The sequence below is a fragment of the Pan paniscus genome, chromosome 1 (genome assembly GCF_029289425.2).
Source record: "Pan paniscus chromosome 1, NHGRI_mPanPan1-v2.0_pri, whole genome shotgun sequence".
Lineage (NCBI taxonomy): Eukaryota > Metazoa > Chordata > Mammalia > Primates > Hominidae > Pan > Pan paniscus.
This window is the reverse complement of record NC_073249.2, coordinates 87,133,784-87,152,151: the sequence shown is the minus strand read 5'-3', so window position 1 is coordinate 87,152,151 and position 18,368 is coordinate 87,133,784. Positions and strand designations below refer to the sequence as shown.

The 18,368-nt window shown below is 40.8% G+C and overlaps 1 protein-coding gene across 5 annotated transcripts in view; it reads left to right on the top strand.

Annotated features, from left to right (window-relative positions):
- The first annotated feature begins 584 nt into the window (after window positions 1-584).
- Window positions 585-18,368, top strand: part of DDR2 (discoidin domain receptor tyrosine kinase 2) — a 153,785-nt gene continuing 136,001 nt past the window's right edge. The window contains exons 1-2 of one of the 5 annotated variants that reach the window (XM_063598731.1): window positions 585-747; window positions 1,196-1,294. The gene's annotated coding sequence lies outside the window, so the exon portion shown is untranslated. Of the gene's footprint in view, window positions 1,295-2,055; window positions 2,482-18,368 lie in introns of those variants that run through there. The other 4 variants (XM_063598736.1, XM_063598730.1, XM_003824569.5 and 1 more) reach the window with 4 other exon arrangements.

The window sequence follows — 18,368 nt, the reverse complement described above, 5'->3', positions numbered from 1 at the left end:
AGTATTTTAGTAAAATATCACTTTCAGCTTTTCCTTGCTCTTTTCTTTGTAGAACCTTCTTCCTAGAGTTCAAGATTAGACCCCAGCTTTGGCTGAGAATAGCCTGAGTGATGGAGATGGTGTTTTGAGTGATTGATAGACATGCTATTTTCCTTTGAGCTACTCCTTACTGTTGACGTAGCTCAGTTGTTCTTGGGACTTTTATCCCTTGGTCCTTTCTGTGTTCAGTGAGTTCTTCCCCAGAAGTGTCCTGGTCTATATACAAATAGACTCTTGACTGCCTAGTCCGCCTCAGACAAACCCAGGTGTGTCTGGGTTTTGCAGTCTACATCACTGGCTCAGTCCTGGCTCAATTAAGACTACAACTTGAGTTCTAATTATACATACACAGAGAAAAAACAACCTCACCTATGGAGTAGAACCACCTTAAAATGAAAAAGGAAAACACATACCTATATGTACAGGCCCTGTCCTTTATCAGGCTCAGTCTGGTTTTATGAAGTTGTTACTGTTTTCCACATTTGACCTATAGTATCACCAAATCTGTGAAATCACAGATTGTATTTTTGGTACATTCTTTATAGTAATGCCAAAGAGGTGAACTACTACAGGCGTGGACATTTGAGGAGGATTTCTAGTTGTCTCTGGCAAGCACCCAGTAAAGTGCCTGATAAGAGCCCAACACATATTTATTGAGTTGAGCTGCATGTCTGGCCTGAGTCACCCTCAGGCCTGACTTCAGATGCTGTAAGTTATTTGAAGAGTCTTCTTAATAAGTTGATCTCTGCAGTGTCTTTTCTCTTCATAAACTAACCCTAGTTCTAGTTTTTTCTCTAAGGTCTTGCTTGCTGCCTTTAATCATTTCCATGGCTGCCCTCTGAACCATTCCCATGTTCTCCGTGTCCTTTTCTGTAACAGCTGTGAGGCACAGATATTAACGGCTGCTTTCTGACCCTCAGACTGGTGCTGAGCTTATGAGACTTTTAGGGACTTAACACTGACTCAACACTGGCTCTCAGTTTCATGGCCACCCTCATTGTTTGTGTATGTGTGTGTGTGTGTGTGTGTGTGTGTGCCTTTCCATTCCCCTTATGAAACATCTCCTGCCCCTAACTTACTATGGGAACGTTCCTCCATGATCTCTTTCCATCCTCCCTTTCCTGTTTGCTCACTTCTTTTCTTGCTCATCTTGGAGACTGTGCAATCCCAGATTAACTACAAACAGAGAAGAGCTGGTGATAGCTCCAGAGCTCAGAGAAAGGAGGTCTCTTTACAAGAAGTCTGGCTCTCAAAGGTAAGCTCGGTCTTCTTGACCTGCCTTTTGCCATCTACCTCTCTCTTTGGATCTCCTGCCCCTGGGTCCCTGCTTGCCCTGCATTCTCCATACTCACGGAGAATCAGGACCTCCAGAACAGCCCAGCGTGGGCTTGGTCAGGAATGATCCAGGCTCTGAAGGGTTAAGGCTGGAGCCTGGATGGATGGAGAGGGTTATTAGTTATCGTTTGGAGAGTGGAGTGAAGGCTCCTCCCCTGTTGCCTACCCGCCCCTTTCACATGATCTCTGACTATAGCTGTGGAAGCGGGGAGAAGATAAAGGAGGGAAAAAAAAGTTCACAAAATAATTTAGAAAGTCCTTATAAATGCTTGTGTTTTCATTTAGCAGCATGAATCCAGGACAGCAACAGACCCTCAGAGGCAGCAGCCAACTGGGAATTGAGTGGAAAAAAATAGGAATCCTGGATTCTGGCAGTTTCCAGTTGTTTTTTTGGTGGGGGGAGCCGTGGTGGGAAGGGATTAAATCAAATCTTTCGGGGGAGAGCTCAGCTCTAGGCTTTCATGGTCAAAATACTAAAGGTCAGCTCCGCGTGTGTGCCCCAACTGTCCTGGAAGCTTCAATTGGAAAACTCCAAACTTTAAGTTTTGCTTATAGCTTCAGCTCAAGTAAGAAAAATGAGGTGTGGGGTAGGCGGCGGGGGGTGGGTGGGGATCACAGGAAGGGGATCAAGTCTTAGATGGAGGGGAAGGAAGTGGAGATGGATATGGGTGGGAATAAGGCAGAAGGGAGCGGTGTCTTTAAGTCTGTCCTATGGTTATACATATTTTTTCTTCTATGAATGGGTTTTGCTGTAAATTATAGCTTTGCCCATAGTCCCTTGGGTCAAAAGAAATAGTCTCCAAACAGAAAACAGCTCTGATTGGTGACTTTCCTTCTTCCCTCCCCAACCCCCTTCCTAATTGAAACCAAATGTGCAATATATTGGATGCTGGGATCCCTGGCGCTTTCCCAGGAATCCTCAGAATGTGAGGTTTCTCTCAAAGGCATCTTGCATCAGCCTGTGGATGTATGCCTACCACCGGGCTCCTTCACCAGCAAAGTGGAAAAAGAAGCGTTTCACAACAAATTCTTCTTTTTGGGTTGGGGAAACGCAGTGGATTATAGCTCTGTTTTCTTCTTTCCAAAACTGTGCACCCCTGGATGAAAGTAAGTTATGTGGGTCTTTTTTCTTTATTATTTTTTCTTTTTTGAAAATGAAAGCTCCGCATATACTTCTTTTGGTGTTTCAGGAAAAGTTTTAAAAAGGAAACAGAAGGGCGTTTTAAGTCAGACAAGGAAGGGAACGGAATGAGGCACCACAGACTCGAGAAATCAGATCCCATGTTTTTGGGGGTCTGGATTTATGCTATGAAGGGAAGAATAAAGAGCAGTAATAACCAAAGAAGCCTGAAGCAAAATAAATGAATCCATAGCAGCTGCAAGATACAATAAACAGTGTTAGCAGAGTTGAAATTGTTGGCAGGCAAGACAGGCCGATTGCAGAGTTAGTTTCAGGATGAAGAAGGCAGAGCAGGAGAGCTAAGTTTTTAGACATTTAGTAGTGGTGTTAGAAGGTCCTGAGTTTTGGAGATAGTGTAGACCAAGCACTTTTTGTTTTTCAGGGGAGTTGCTGATTTACTTGTGAGAAGGGTAACTTTGGATGAGGGTGGCTTCCCCCTGAGATTTGGGGTGGCTAGGGGGAGGCTGGGTGCATGGAAGATTTTTCAGTTGTGACAGTGAAATACAGCTTCCCAGACTCATCTCCTCGCTGGCTCTGGGTGCCTTTCCCTTTGTTATGGAATGACTTGGGGCTGTTTTCATTTGGGACCTCTGAGTCCTGGCCTAGGTTCAAGAGTCCCATCCAAAGGGAAAGAGAACTGTTCCCAGTGGCTGAAACTCTCAGACCAGCCATTTGAGGCAAGAGTTCGTACTGTTCAAGCCAGTAGGGGGTTCAGCACCATTTTGCCGATCATTGGCTTCCTACAACACAGAGTTAAGAGTCCTGAAAAGGGCCTTAGGCCTCTCATCTAACCCCCTCCCTCCACAGATGTAAAAAATGATAGGAAGGGGACCGACCTGTTCAAGTCCCACAGCACATCTGTAGTGGAGCTGAAAATGAAATTGAGATTCTCTCTACTGCTAGTCCAGTGTTCTTTCCACTCCATACCTCTGCTTTCATTTCCTTTTTAAGGCTTATTCTGGCTGAGACAATAGAGGCAGTATGATGAGCAAGTCACCACAAGGACGTTAATTATCAGTAATAGAGAGGACGCCAATGGCGGCTCATCAGCTAATGATGTCTATGGTTATATTTGTGTGTGTGTGTAAAATAAAAAGAAGCTAAATTCTGAGTATTTTCTATGCACCAGGCTCAAAATAATACATAATTCATGCTCAGAGCTTTTCATACATAATTTGATTGACTTCTCACAGCTGTGTAAGGCATTATTTCTATCGTACATGTAAGGACATTAACGCTTAGAGAAGTGAAATGAGTTGCTCAAGGAAATGTAGCTAATACATTTGAAACTCATGTATATCTGACTCTAAAACCTATGCTTGGAATCACTATTCAATGATACTCCCCTCATCTCCCTTGCATTTGGTTACTTTTGGGGTCAAATTCCATATTTCACTGGCTGATCAGGAGGTGAAGGTGTCAGGCTATGGGAGCAGTATGGATTCTCTCTCAGAGGCCACTTCTGCACTTGGCTGAACATTTGTCTGGATATCAGATGTGGGGTTGATTTCTGGGTCTTTGGTATATACTTACCTTTGTTATGCAAAGAGCCTGGGACTTAGAGTCAGAAGATTCAGGATAAGTTCTGGCTCTACCTTTTACTACTTAACAAAGTTGCTTTGCCTTTCTGCACCTTGACTTCTGTATTTATTATATGGGAACAATTGCAGTACCTTTCAGTGTGATTGCTGCAAGAGGTATTGGACATGCATGCATGCTGAAGGCTATCAAGGGCTTACCCATATCAGCTCTTTCGATTAGGATCGGTAAACACAGAACGTCATATGAGGCAGCCCCTGTGGTGCTGGGTCTGGCAGTTGGTGCTGATGCTGGCGGGAGGGCAGATGGATTTGGATGTGTGTGAAACTCTGAAATGGGTGGCCTCAGTCTTAGTGCCCATCTCCTTTGAATGGAAGCAGGCCTTCCTCCCTCCCGGGGGAATATTCCTGAGGGCTCTGTCTTAAATTCTGTCTCTTAAATTCTCCTCCACTGGCCTGGTTTGATGTGATTCCTTGCCCAAAGCAGTGCAGGCTGAAGGACACTGTGCTTGGTGAAGCATCCCCTGTCTCTGAAAAGGAAGTGTTTAGTCAGGACCAGTCCCCTGATTGCTCCTCAGACAAGAGTGACATTTGAGGAGCTTCGTATCTAGCTGAGGGCAGATCCTTGACCCAGGACCTTCTTGTCACTGGCAGGCACATCTCCCTTCATCCTTTCCCTGGCATTCCCTATTCTGTGCCTGCAGTCAGAAGGGAGGCTGCTGCTCCTGGGGTGGGGGTGGAGAGCCAGCCTGCAGTGGGGAGGCCTCAGCCTCTGTTTCTGGGTAAGATCCATTTGCTTTAGAAACCTTAAATGTAAGGGAAGTGGGTAAGGTGTTTCCGGAATGCCTTTCACTTAGATTCCTCAACAGAGTCTCCATGTCCAAGCACAGGACCTTATCACCTGCTTATTCTCCCCTAGCCACTCTGTGAACTCGCACTTTTCTTTCCTTCTTGTATAATTGCTCCCCAGTCTTGAAGTCATATGAATTCTCTATCACACACAGTGAATTTACTTCAAACCTTTCCATGTATTTGCATTTTTAATAGACACATGAAAAAATTGGAGCGGCCACCCCCCATACATTCATGTCACACCATTTTCAATTCGCATGAGCTCTCAGATATCCTTCCCAAGCTCCTTTACAAGATCTGCTTTCAGGCACTTCACATCACCCTCACCTCAAACACACAATTCAAACACATGTCTCTCAGGCATCCAGAAAGCAAACACACGTCTAAAAGTGGACCTCCACAGACATGCTAACATTCTTGTGCCAGCTCACATAAATGGTGACCTGTCCGCAACACAGACACACTGGACTCTTTATACCTCTTGCCCTGTTTGAAGCTGTGCAACATATGAATTGATCGACTCTGTCCCAACAATGACTAGTCAGTCCAGAAATGTGTCCAGCATCCCCAGGCATCCCAGGGCTTCTCTGAATGCAGCAACCATCCATAATGAGGACTGTTCACCAGGAAATTAGAAACCCCAGGTAGACCTTAAAAGATTTTCAGACCAATCAAATCAGAATATCTGAGGTTGGAGATTCGGAATCAGTACTTTGAACTGCTCCCCAGGTGATTCTGATGTGAAACAGAATTAAGTACCTCTGCTGATAAATCTCCAACTGTGTTGTCTTTGGCAATTCAATTTTATTCCATTTGATTTAATTCTATTCATCAAAGATTTATTAACACTGTGCTAATAACATAGTTTAGTAAAGAAGCTGAGATGTCCAGATACCTGTCAAGGATATTTATTGGAACATCAATCACCTCGTGTCTAAAGTGATGATCTCTGTAAATTTTTCTCTCTTTTAATTATATTTGTATATGTTTAAATATGCTATTATTAAGCCTGCATTATTCACGTACAATTTGGCTAAAAATGGTTCTCTTATTTTCTAATTGTTTTGCATAGAAATATTTGATGTTTCCTAATTTTATAAACCCCAGCATTTGGCAAATTGTGTACTTATTAGCTGGAATCTTACTTTGGCTTTGAAATGCTGAGGAAGGTCAGTTTTGAGCCAGCTCAAGAGTTGCTAAGGCCTGGAAGGGCAATGCAAAGGTAGAGGAATTCTAAACATGGGTTTGGACTCACTACACAGCTCCTGAGTTTAGCTGGGCTTCTCCTGGAAATTGGATATTGTCTGTAATGGATCCACTCATTAAGTCGTCTGTGGCTTGTGATTTGTGCCTAAAAGAACCCCACAAAAATCTGTGAGGGGCCCTTTGGATCTATAGCTCCGAGGTTAGTGCTGGCTGGTGCTCTGTAGTGTGAGTGAGAGGGAGAGGGCATGTGATAAATAGAACTTCAGATGCGTGATGTAGTGAAAAGAACATGTAGTGAGGCTCTAGTCCCACCACCATCATTTTCTAGGGTTTCGACCTCAGAGGAGTTTTTTAACTTCATTGGTCCTCAATTTCCCCATGAGTTTTTATCCCCTTCATTTGAGTTTAGATAAGATAATGTATAGGAAACTGGAAAGCACTGTACCTGTGAAGATGGTAGGTAATGCAAGATAATCCTTAGGGCCTTAATAGCTTAGGTAGCCAAAATAATTGAGATGGGAGATGGATTAAAAATGAGGGCAAATAATCTAGCATTTTTGCATTTTTTCCTTTTAAAATTTGAATGCTCTTATGAATCCAAAAAAACATGAAACAATACAAATCTCAGTGAACTCTCATGTCTAAGATAGTTTTCCACTGATTTTATTTTTCTCTTGAATAGTGGTGATTTTTAAAAAATCGCAGGTATATTTTTTATCTATTAAAAATATCATAGCATCCTGGTAAACTCTGTCATAATTTTGTTTTGCTGTATTTATTTATTTACTCCTCAGTAAGTAGTTATTGGATGCCTAGTCTCTGCTGGACACTGTTCTATGTTTTATGATGAACAAACCCCATGAAGTTACAAGCATTTATAAGCATTCATTGCTTTAGGTTCTAGGGAGTATAATATGAATTTGACTGTACGAAACTTGATTTAGAAAATTGGTATCCACATTGGGTTAATAAAATTTAGTTTTTAAAGTTTACTGAACTGTAATTTAAAAATAATACAGAAATAGTTATTAAATGGTGATTTTCAGTGGAGCCAGGTGTTATGCCATAAATAGGACCCCAAATTTTATATTTTTTATAATTTTTAAAAATTATAGAGCAACTTTAGCTTTACAGAAAAACTGAGAACAAAATGCAGAGTTCTCATGAATTCCTTCTACCCTTTGCACAATTTCTCTATTATTACAACCTTGTATTAGTATTATGTTTTATTTGCTATCAGTTACTCAATATGTATTTATTAAACATAACAAAATAATAAATAAATTTATTATTTATGCCCTATTTGTTATTATGAAAAGAATAAATCATATTGCTGCCTCTCAAGCTGTTTATAATGTTATGTAGCTACAGTTTGAGGTTTCTCGTTTATTAGAAAAATTTTTTTTCTGTGCACTTAGTGCATGCCTTATTCAGTGCTAGGGCTTAACACATTATCTGGACATAGTAGACATTTAATAAAATATCTGCTGAATATACAGACAAATGAAATGAAGGATCCAGAAGTAAAAGACGCAATTCTTGTCCTTAGGAACTTAGGAAACAACAGACACACATAGCAGTGACTGGAGAAAATTTCAGAAACACATAAAATATGATTAAATCTCTGATAAAGGAGACATTGGTATAGGCAAATGAGGCATAAAGCCATTACCAAGAGCCCCATCCTCTTTTTCCTCCTTTTTGGGACTGTACTTTTTTTTAATTTTTTTTATTTTTTTGAGACGGAGTCTCACTCTGTCACCCAGGCTGGAGTGCAATGGTGCGATCTTGGCTCACTGCACCCTCTGCCTCCTGGGTTCAAGTGATTCTCCTGCCTCAGCCTCCTGAGTAGCTGGGATTACAGACACCCGCCACCACGCCCAGCAAATTTTTGTATTTTTAGTAGAGTTGGGGTTTCACCAGGTTGGCCAGGCTGGTCTCAAACTCCTGACCTCAGGTGATCCACCTGCCTCGGCCTCCCAAAGTGTTGGGATTACAGGCATGAGCCACTGCGCCCGGCCTGGGACTGTACTTCTTATCATCACCATTGTCTTTGTTGCCATGGTCTTCACTATTATCATCATAATTATGGCTATCGTTCTATGTCTAAATCCAAGCATTAAAGAACAAACTTCCATATCCCCATGGTAAGGTTGGAGAAGTGCGTGCAAGTGTGTCTATGTGTGTTTTTGGCAATTTTAAAGTACAGTCACACCAATATATGCCACTTCCATTTCTTGCTGGAAGTAAAATGAGTGACTACTTGGGCTTTGTAAAAGAAAATCGCACTTTGGAAGTCCTTGTGGGAGCCATACCAAAATGCCTTGCAGTACTGTAACTTCTCAGAGGCATGTAAAAGTTAGAGGATTGGTGAAGTTTTCAAAAGCTACTGGCACTTGTCCTTCAGGATGAACCCTCTTGAGATGCAGGGGAGCAAATTGACCTCAATAAGAGAGTAGTGGGAGCTAAATTCACTCAAGAATAGCAATCTGTTCCTCAGACAGATGCAGTTGTAATTTTAGAATGTGTACATAACTGACAGTTTAAAATGGACATAATAATGCTAAAATAGTATCAATGGAAATTAAAAATAAGTCCTAATCCCAACCAAAATTCTAGCAAGTTGTTTTGTGGATATCAACAAACTGATTCTTTTTTTTTTTCTTTTTTCTTTTTCTATCTTTGAGACGGAGTCTTGCTCTGTTGCCCAGACTGGAGTGCAGTGGCGCAATCTCGGCTCACTGCAACCTCCACCTCCCGGGTCCAAGTGATTCTCCTGTCTCAGCCTCCTGAGTAGCTGGGATTACAGACATGCACCACCATGACTGGCCTCAGCCAGCTGATTCTAAAGTTTATATAGACAGTTAAAAGACCAGATTAGCCACTGCAATATTGAATGAGAACAAAGTCAAAGGACTGACAGTACCTGACTTCAAGGCTTACTGTAAAGCTCTGGTAATCAATACATTGTGGTACCGGTGAAAAAATAAACAAACAGATCAACAAAACAGAATAGAGAGCCCAGATAGACCCATATAATGTAGCCAACTGTTCTTTGACAAAGGAGCAAAGGCAATCTGATGGAGAAAAGGTAGTATTTTCAACAAATGGTGCTGGAACAACTGGACATCCACATGCAAAAATAATGAATCTTAGGTATAAACCTTACATCCTTCACAAAAGCAACTCAAAGTGGATCATAGACCAAAATGTAAATGCAAAACAATGAAACTCATGGAAAATAACATAGGAAAAAATCTCAGTAATCTTGGATATTGCGATGACTTTTTAGATACAGCACCAAAGGCACTATCTGTGAAAGAAATCCCTGATTAGCTGGACTTCATTAAAATCGTAAACTTCCACTCTGTGAAAGACAATGTCAAGAGAATGAGAATACAAACCACAGGTTGAGAAAAATACAGATGGTGCTGACTTAAAACGGTTCAACTTACAATTTTTCAACTTCACGACAGTGCAAAAGTGATACTCATTCAGTAGAAATAGTACTTCGAATTCTGAATTTCATTGGACAAAACTATGGAAACAGTAAAAACTATTCGTAGTTGCCAGGAATTAGGGGTGAGGGAGGGATAAATTGAACACAGAGGATTTTTAGGGTAGTGAAACTGTTCTGTGGTTACTACAATGGTAGATGTATGTCATTATACCTTTGTCAAAACCCATAGAATGTACAACACTGAGAGTGAACCCTAAGACAAACAATGTACTTTGGGTGAAATGATTTTTTTTTTTTTTTTGAGATGAAGTCTCCCTCTGTCGCCCAGGCTGGAGTGCAGTGGCATGATCTCGGCTCACTGCAACCTCTGCCTCCTGGGTTCAAGCGATTTTCCTGCCTCAGCCTCCTGAGTAGCTGGGATTACAGGTGCGTGCTATCACGCCCAATTAATTTTTGTATTTTTAGTACAGACAGGGTTTCACCATGTTGGCCAGGCTGGTTTCGAACTCCTGACCTCATGATCTGCCCCCCTCAGCCTCCCAACGTGCTGGGATTGCAAGTGTGAGCCACCGCGCCCAGCTGAAAATGATGTGTTGATATCACAGACCATTAGGTTTATTGATAGGCTTATTGATTGTAATAAATGTGCCAATGTCGTGAGGGATGTCAATAGTGAGGGAGGTTTTGTAGCAGAGGACAAGGGTGTATATGGGAACAATCTGTACTTTCTGCTTAATTTTGCTGTGAACTTACAACTGCTTTAAAAAGAATTAAAGTTTAATTAAAAAAATCTGCCCAATCTCCAAATTCTAATACTTTGATTCCATCTTGGCTACTTCTTTATTATTTGAAGGCAGTCATTGTAATATAGTTATAATCATGAGCATCTGTATTTTAAAATGCTTAATTTTGTTTTTCAGATAAGTACCCTAAACTTAAATGATATTATTTTATTTATTAAAGCTACCTGAGGCAGAAATGTTTCAAAATCTTGAAAAAGACTAATTCAATAGGTTAATAGCAGATAAGTAGGTATTTTTGTGTCATACTCTTCAAATTATAATAACTATCACTTAAAGACTAGTCATTTTTGTTCGTTTGTGATCATTCCACCTCAGCCCCTCGACTAGCTGGGACTATATGTGCGCACTACCACACCTGGCTAACTGTTGTTTTTTGTAGAGATGAGGTTTCACTATGTTCTTCAGGCAGGTCTCAAACTCCTGGGCTCAAGCAATCCTCCCACCTTGGCTTCTCAAAATGCTAGTATTACAAACATGAACCACTGGACCCACCCTCATTGAGCTGTTTTAACTACAACTTGGTATGGTAGAAAGAGTGATGGGCCAAGGGTTAATAGGGTGAGATTCTAATTTTAACTTTGCCACCTACAAGCAGTGGGACTTTGTGCAACAATGTTTTAAATCTTTCTGCATTTAAATTTTTCTCATCTGTAAAGGGCAATATACAATTTCTGTATTCTCCAGTTCAGTTATGCTAATCGCTGTCCTGTCAGCACCCACATCCCCATATTCACTTTCACAGATAAGACTTGAGTCGCTATGATCTTCACCCTAGTTGTCACCCTGTCCCCATACTCTCTGAATATGCTCCTCTCTCCTCTCATTTTAGCCAAATACCACTCTTCTTTGAAGGCCAGCTTAAGTTTCAGATCCTCCATCCATCCCAGATCTTCTTGGAATCCCTAGTTCTCTTGGTCAGTATCACTTAGTTTAGCAAAGACCATGTCTTAGGTGATTGCTCTAACTCACCTTATAGCATTAACCCATAAGTGAGTACTTACTGAACTCTCACTGTATATTAGATTAAGGGCTTATTTTATATGCCTGGCACAGTTCTTATTTGTTGTTGGAAAAATTTTTAGAGGGCAGTAATTGAAATGTCATATACTATAGTCTTTGAGGATGGAAAAGAGCTCAGTAAGTTTCTATTAATTGGTTATGCCGTTAAGATCAGCATCTAAAGAGAGCTAGGTCATGGAAAAAATGGCCTAAGTACTGGACTTACTATCAGAAGTACTGGACTTAAATTTTAATTCTTATGATTTGTGAACATTGTAGAAAGATACTAATGTCTTTGTGAGTACAGATAAGGAGGAACAGATAAGCTCATGTGAAAACTCGGTTTGTATTGGGTCTATATTATATACAGGGCCATTTTATTTTATTTTTATTTATTTATTTATTTATTTATTTATTTATTTATTTATTTATTTATTTATTTTTGAGACAGAGTCTCTCCCTGTCGCCCAGGCTAAGTGCAGTGGCGGGATCTTGGCTCACTGCAACCTCTGCCTCCTGGGTTCAAGCCATTCTCCATCCTCCTGCCTCAGCCTCCGAAGTAGCTGGGATTACAGGCACCCACACCACGCCCAGCTAATTTTTGTATTTTTAGTAGAGACAGGGTTTCACCATGTTGGCCAGGCTGGTCTTGAACCCCTGACCTCAGGTGATCCACCTGCCATGACTTCCCAAAGTGTTGGGATTACAGGCGTAAGCCACCACGCCTGGCCTATTTTATTTATTTATTTATCTATCTATCTATTTTTTGAGGTGGAATTTCACTCTTGTTTCCCAGGCTGGAGTGCAATGGCGCCATCCTGGCTCACCACAACCTCCACCTCCCAGGTTCAAGCGATTGTCCTGCCTCAGCCTCCCGAGTAGCTGGGATTACAGGCATGCGTCACCATGCCTGGCTAATTTTCTGTGTTTTTGTTTTGTTTTGTTTTGTTTTGTTTTCAGTAGAGATGGGGTTTCTTCATGTTGATTAGGCTGGTCTTGAATTCTCGACCTCAGGTGATCTACCCGCCTCAGCCTCCCAAAATGCTGGGATTACAGGCGTGAGCCACCGTGCCTGGCCTGTTTTATTTTATTTTAACAACAAATAGAAGGTGGTTATTCCGGGAGGGTTTCAGAATACTACCCCAGATTTGGTTTCTCCTGGTTTGACTACAGGCAGTGCTGGTGTCTTTCTCTTGATCATACTCCTTTCCTCATGGGTGTGTTCAGTCCTCTGATAATAGAAGTGCTTACCTTTATTTAACCTTTCCCTCTCTCACTGAGTGTTCTCTCTTTTCTGAAATACTTTTCATTTGTTAAAGCTTTTAAGAAATTCTTATTTGGACATTCAGTGTTATGTAAAAAACAAATTAACTGCTGCTTAATATCATGTTTGGAGGTGAAAAATTTTCTAAGCCTTTTGCTTAGCCATTTATTACCAAAGGGGTATCAAGCTTGGATGTCAAGCTAGGATGTAAATTCTAGACCTATACAATTCCTTCAAGGGCAGCTGAAAAGTTGCTTTCTAATCCTTTTGCTATATTTTGGTGGCAAGCTTTGTTTTCACAGTTTAAAGAGGATTGATGGTCTTCCTATTGTCTTTCCTTCACAACTTTCTGAAGTTCACTTACCTGTTTCATTTTCATGACTTAAGGTACCAGCTTCTTCTGCCCCTCTCCTAGATCCACCAGGGCCCCCCATGCTCCAGAAAAATTGAGCTACACTGTGCCTTTCCCTGAGCTGTAGAAAGTTCCACCTCTAGGTTTCCAGGTGCTTCTGATCATCATTTTTCAATGGATTGAGTTGCCAACATCTACAAAATATATTCTAACAAAGATGCTCAGAATGTCTGGTGTTGACCTATCTATACAGGTAAACTTCAATGACTCTGCATTTCCCTTTCACTGCTGACCTCATGCCTTTTGCAGAAGTAATATAGGAAAGAAGAGCATTGAAACAGGGCAGAAGATCTAATTTTCTTTTTCTTTCTTGAGATGGAGTCTCACTCTGTCACCCAGGCTGGAGTGCAGAGGCTCAGTCTTGGCTCACTGTAACTTCCGCCTCCCCGGCTCAGGTGATTCTCCTGCCTCAGCCTTCCGAGTAGCTGGGATTACAGGCACCCACCACCATGCCCAGCTAATTTTTGTATTTTTAGTAGAGACAAAGCTTTGCCCTGTTGGCCAGTCTGGTCTCGAACTCCTGACCTCAGGTGATCTACCCGCCTCGGCCTCCCAAAGTGCTGGGATTACGGGTGTGAGCCACTGCACCCGGCCAGAAGATCTAATTTTCTAACTTACAATGTACTCAAATATTGAAAGGAATTTCATATTTTTAGAACTAAGCCCTCATTGGGGTTGGGTAGGGTTAGGGCAAGCAGAAGCCTGGGAAGGAGTTCTTGGGTAGTTAAATTGGAAAAAGAGAGTCTGGCACATTCAGAATGACTCCATATTTGTTACCCGCAGACTGTACATAAGAAATGAGACCTGGCTTTTAAGAGATATGATGCCTGTGAAAACCCTGGATACACTTGCAACTTGCTTTTTCCCCAAGTGTTTAGGACTCTAGTAGGGACACCTCCAGTTCCTTTTGGAAATAAGCTAATATTTGGTTTCCAAAAATGTATTGAAGTAGTCTTAATGAGAAAAATAGAAAATAGAAATTTTATTGAATGTTCTTACATTCTTAAAAATGCTACTTTTTAGCATTTTTAAAAATAATGAAGTACATGTTGGGGTGGGAGTGGAGAAGAGACTATAATATTTCTGTATCTGAAGCCTCCATAAGGTCTTAATCCAGCCCTCCATAGGAACATAAGCCATAATTGTCATCTACAACTTGTTCCTAAATTTACTCAGCTACAGTTTCTCAGAGCTATTGAGGGAAGTACTATGATGCTATTTAAAAATACTTTCAAATCCATCCTTATGATGATGAAGTTATTATAGTTACAAATGCATGATTCAGCAATAGGCATTAGGAAAACATATCCACCAGACAGCCTGATGATCATGGTGTATGACACTTTCTTCTGAATACATGAGGGTTAGATGAAAGTGGTGACAAACGATTGAGATATCTAGATCCACATCATTTACCTTTTTTTTTTTGAGACAGAGTCTCACTCTGTTGCCCAGGCTGGATTGCAATGACACACTTGGCTTATTGCAACCTCTGCCTCCTGGGTTCAAGTGATTCTCCTGCCTGAGCCTCCTGAATAGCTGGGATTACAGGCATGCACTACCACACCTGGCTAATTTTGTATTTTTAGCAGACAGGGGGTTTCACTCTGTTGGCCAGGCTGGTCTCGAACTCCTGACCTCAGGTTATCTGCCCACCTCAGCCTCCCAAAATGCTGGGATTACAGGCATGAGTCACCATGCCCAGCCAACCACACTTCTTAAGGCTAGATAAATACATAGCTTGAAGTGTAGAGTAAATGGTGTCTCACTTGCAAAGAAGAGGATCTCTTGGTCCTCTCCTTTCCCCAACCCCAAATAATGGCTTTGCTATTGGCAATGTAAGGTGGGTCAGGAAGTTTGTGAAGCAATGGCCAAGGGCCTTATGGAACAGGCATACTGCAGGGGTGGCGTTTGTCATAAGTTGCTGATGAAGCAGATTCTCTGTCACTCATGCCTGGTGAACAGGCGGGGACTCCCTTCTTCAAGAGAGACAGGTGATGATAGAAGAGTAGACAGCCCTGAACAAACCTTTCCTCAGGATTGTCCCTTTTGGTATTACTCAAACCTGAATAATACATGGACATGTTTTATAGGGAATTTTTTTTCAGCTTTTTGGGTGATCTATTATTAGGATCTTATTAAAATATGTATAATTTTAAATCTAGGTATACACTTCTTATGCTTATAGTTCTTATGCAACTATAGAGCCAAAACAAATTAATAAATTAAATCAACTATATCTGAGCAGACCTCAGGATTTGAGAGAGAGAGAGAGAAAGAAATCAAATATAACTATGAAACCCAATACAATTTAAATTATTTTAATGTGATAGATAATGTGGTTTTGTTGAAACTAATCACTAGTGTGGAACTTAAAGACAGACACAGTAGAACCATGTATCCTCAGGGTCTGGTCTATGTTTAAATCTGTTATTTAAATGTATTAATTTCATGCAAAGCATGCCTGTTAGTGTAAGTATGTTGAACAAATTGTTATTAATAGCTTTGAGGGTTCATAAGTTCAGGAAAATAAGATCTCAACCCAAACTCTGTAGTAAGCAATCATCGAATGTCAGTTTCTATGAGGTGTCATTTGATAATTTTTTAAATTGTTTACTCACTTGAAGATAGGGTTAGCATTGTGTTGATATTAAAATTGGTACTAAATGGATATCTAATCCATTTACTAACAGAATCAGGGACAGAACCATTCTTCTTTGTGTGTTTATGCCTCAAGTTTCTGCTTATAAGCTGGTATGTGTTAATATGTAAAAAGCCAAAGTCCCCATGGCACATCTGCTCACAGCGTGAAGATGGCATCGAATCCTATGGCTGAGTAGATTGAACTGCCTCATGCCATGCAACGACTCAGTTTTCCCAACATTTCCTCTATGTCCAGATTGATCCTTGACTTCATCTGGCTTTCATTGGGCATTTGTGCAATTGTAAACACCAATGAAAAGCCAGGCAGTGAAATTGCATGATGGTTACTGCTTGTATTAAAATGTTAAATTATAATCAAAGACAGAAAATTTTTTAAATCCTAGAACTCTTGTGGACTGCAAGATATTTATCCTTTGAGACACACTGCTTTAAAATTAAATTTGGGCTCCACGGTTCTCAGGAAAACTTTTCTCATTTGCGGTCTTTCCTTTAAGTTCCATTAATAATTCAAAATGACAATTGTGAGGACTTCTGAGTAATGAGTGTTTATTATGCTCTAAAATTTAAGTTAAGCACTTTACATATGTAATCTCATGAAAACCTTGTAATTGGTGTGAGGTGAGTACTTTGGCTATTTTACATGTGAGGACACATGACACCAAGAAAAGGTCAATCACATGACAAGTAAGTGGCAGCAGCGGAATTTGAACCTATATCTTTCTCATTGCAACACCCAAGCCTTACTCACTAAAGCCTCTTCTTATGTCTCCATTTCACATTGTGAAAATCTGTTTAACTGCAACTAGGAACAAGTGCTCTACAATTATCCTCTTACATTCCTGTCTTTTCCATTGGGCCAGTGGGTCTCAATCTTTAATATGCATCAGAATCACCTGGAGTGCTTTTTGAAAAATGCAGGTCCCAGATGCCACTCCGAATTTACTGAATAAGAAATTGTCTGTGCAAATGTTCAGGGGGCCTGAATCTTTTAAAACAACCTCCCTCAGGTGATTCTGTTGCAGGTGTCTGTCTGATCACATTTTGTGTAAAACTGCATTAGACTGTGGATGCCTCAAGAACCATGACTTTTGAAAAAATCCATCCTTGTACCTCAAGGACTCACTCACTAAATGCTTGTCAAATAAGTAAAAGAATGAATGAAGGGGCAATTGTCAAGAAAGATGTGTTCTTGAGAAGAATACGCTTTTGGCCAGACCCTTGGAAAATTTAGAGATGCATGTTTAAATATCACTTAATATACTCGGTCTAGACTCTCCTTCCTGGAGGCCAAGCATGGCAAAGAGCCGATGAGAGGGTGGTAGAAAGTACAAATCTATCTATAAAAAAAAGAATGAAAATGCTCCTGACCATCCAGGATGAGATAGAATAAATCTTCCCCTGCGTTTCTAAAACTAAAGTCAATTGAACTAGAAATATTTAAATGCACTTGAGGCCCAGAAAGAGATTCGTTTCCTTAATGTTTTGTGGACTTGACATTTTCTACTTAAATCATAGCTCTAAGGTCAATATGGATTTGTTACCGGCAAGGGGTCCCAATCTACACCCCAAGAGAGGGTTCTTAGACCTCACGCGAGAAAGAGTTCTGGGCAAGTCTATAAAGTGAAAGCAAGTTTATTAGAGAAGGAAAGAAACAAAAGAATGGCTACTCCATAGGCAGAGCAGTGGCATGAGCTGCTCAACTGGGTATACTTATAGTTATGTCTTGATTATATGCTAAATAAGGAGTGGATAATTCATGAGTTTTCTGGAAAAGGGGCAGGGATTTCCCTTGGAACTGAGGATCCCTACCCTTTTTAGACTATATGAGGTAACTTCCAGATGTTGCCATGGCATTTGTAAACTGTTATAGCGCTGGTGGGAATGTCTTTTAGCATGTTAATGCATTATAATTAGCGTCTAATGAGCAGTGAGGATGACCACAGGTCACTTTCATCACCATCTTGGTTTTGGTGGGATTTGGTAGGTTTCTTTACTGCATCCTGCTTTATCAGCAGGGTCTTTGTGACCTGTATGTGTCTTGTGCCAACGTCCTGTCTCATCCTGGGACTAAGAATGCCTTAACCTCCTGGGAATGCAACCCAGCAGGTCTCAGTCTCATTTTACCCAGTCCCTATTCAAGATGGAGTTGCTCTGGTTCAAATGCCTCTGACAGATTCATTCCTGTATTTAGCAAGAGGTTTTTTCCCTTTTTTTTTTTTTGAGTACTTACTAAGAGGCTTCTATTTAATAAGACATAGTCCTTTCCCTTTCAGAGTTTATTTTCAGTTAGAAAATTCAGGGAGCAGTAAAAGAGCAATGCAAGTAAATGGGGGGCTAGTTGCTCAGAATCTGCAAATGTAAAAGTGTGTGGAAGGGTTTGTATAGCCAGGGGACTGGTGCTGGATGCTGCAAATTGAATAAGAATTGGAATAAATTGGATAGCCAGGAAGCAAAGAGCAGTGGAACAGACACTTGGCAGTCAGATTGCTTATGGCTGGCTGGTTCAGTTAACAGTGAGGACAGGAGCCTAGGGTGGTGGGATATTTGCCTTGGGGAGCATGGAGAAATAGCATTGCATAGATGGGTTTTCTGACATTAAATAGAGCTTTGGATGTT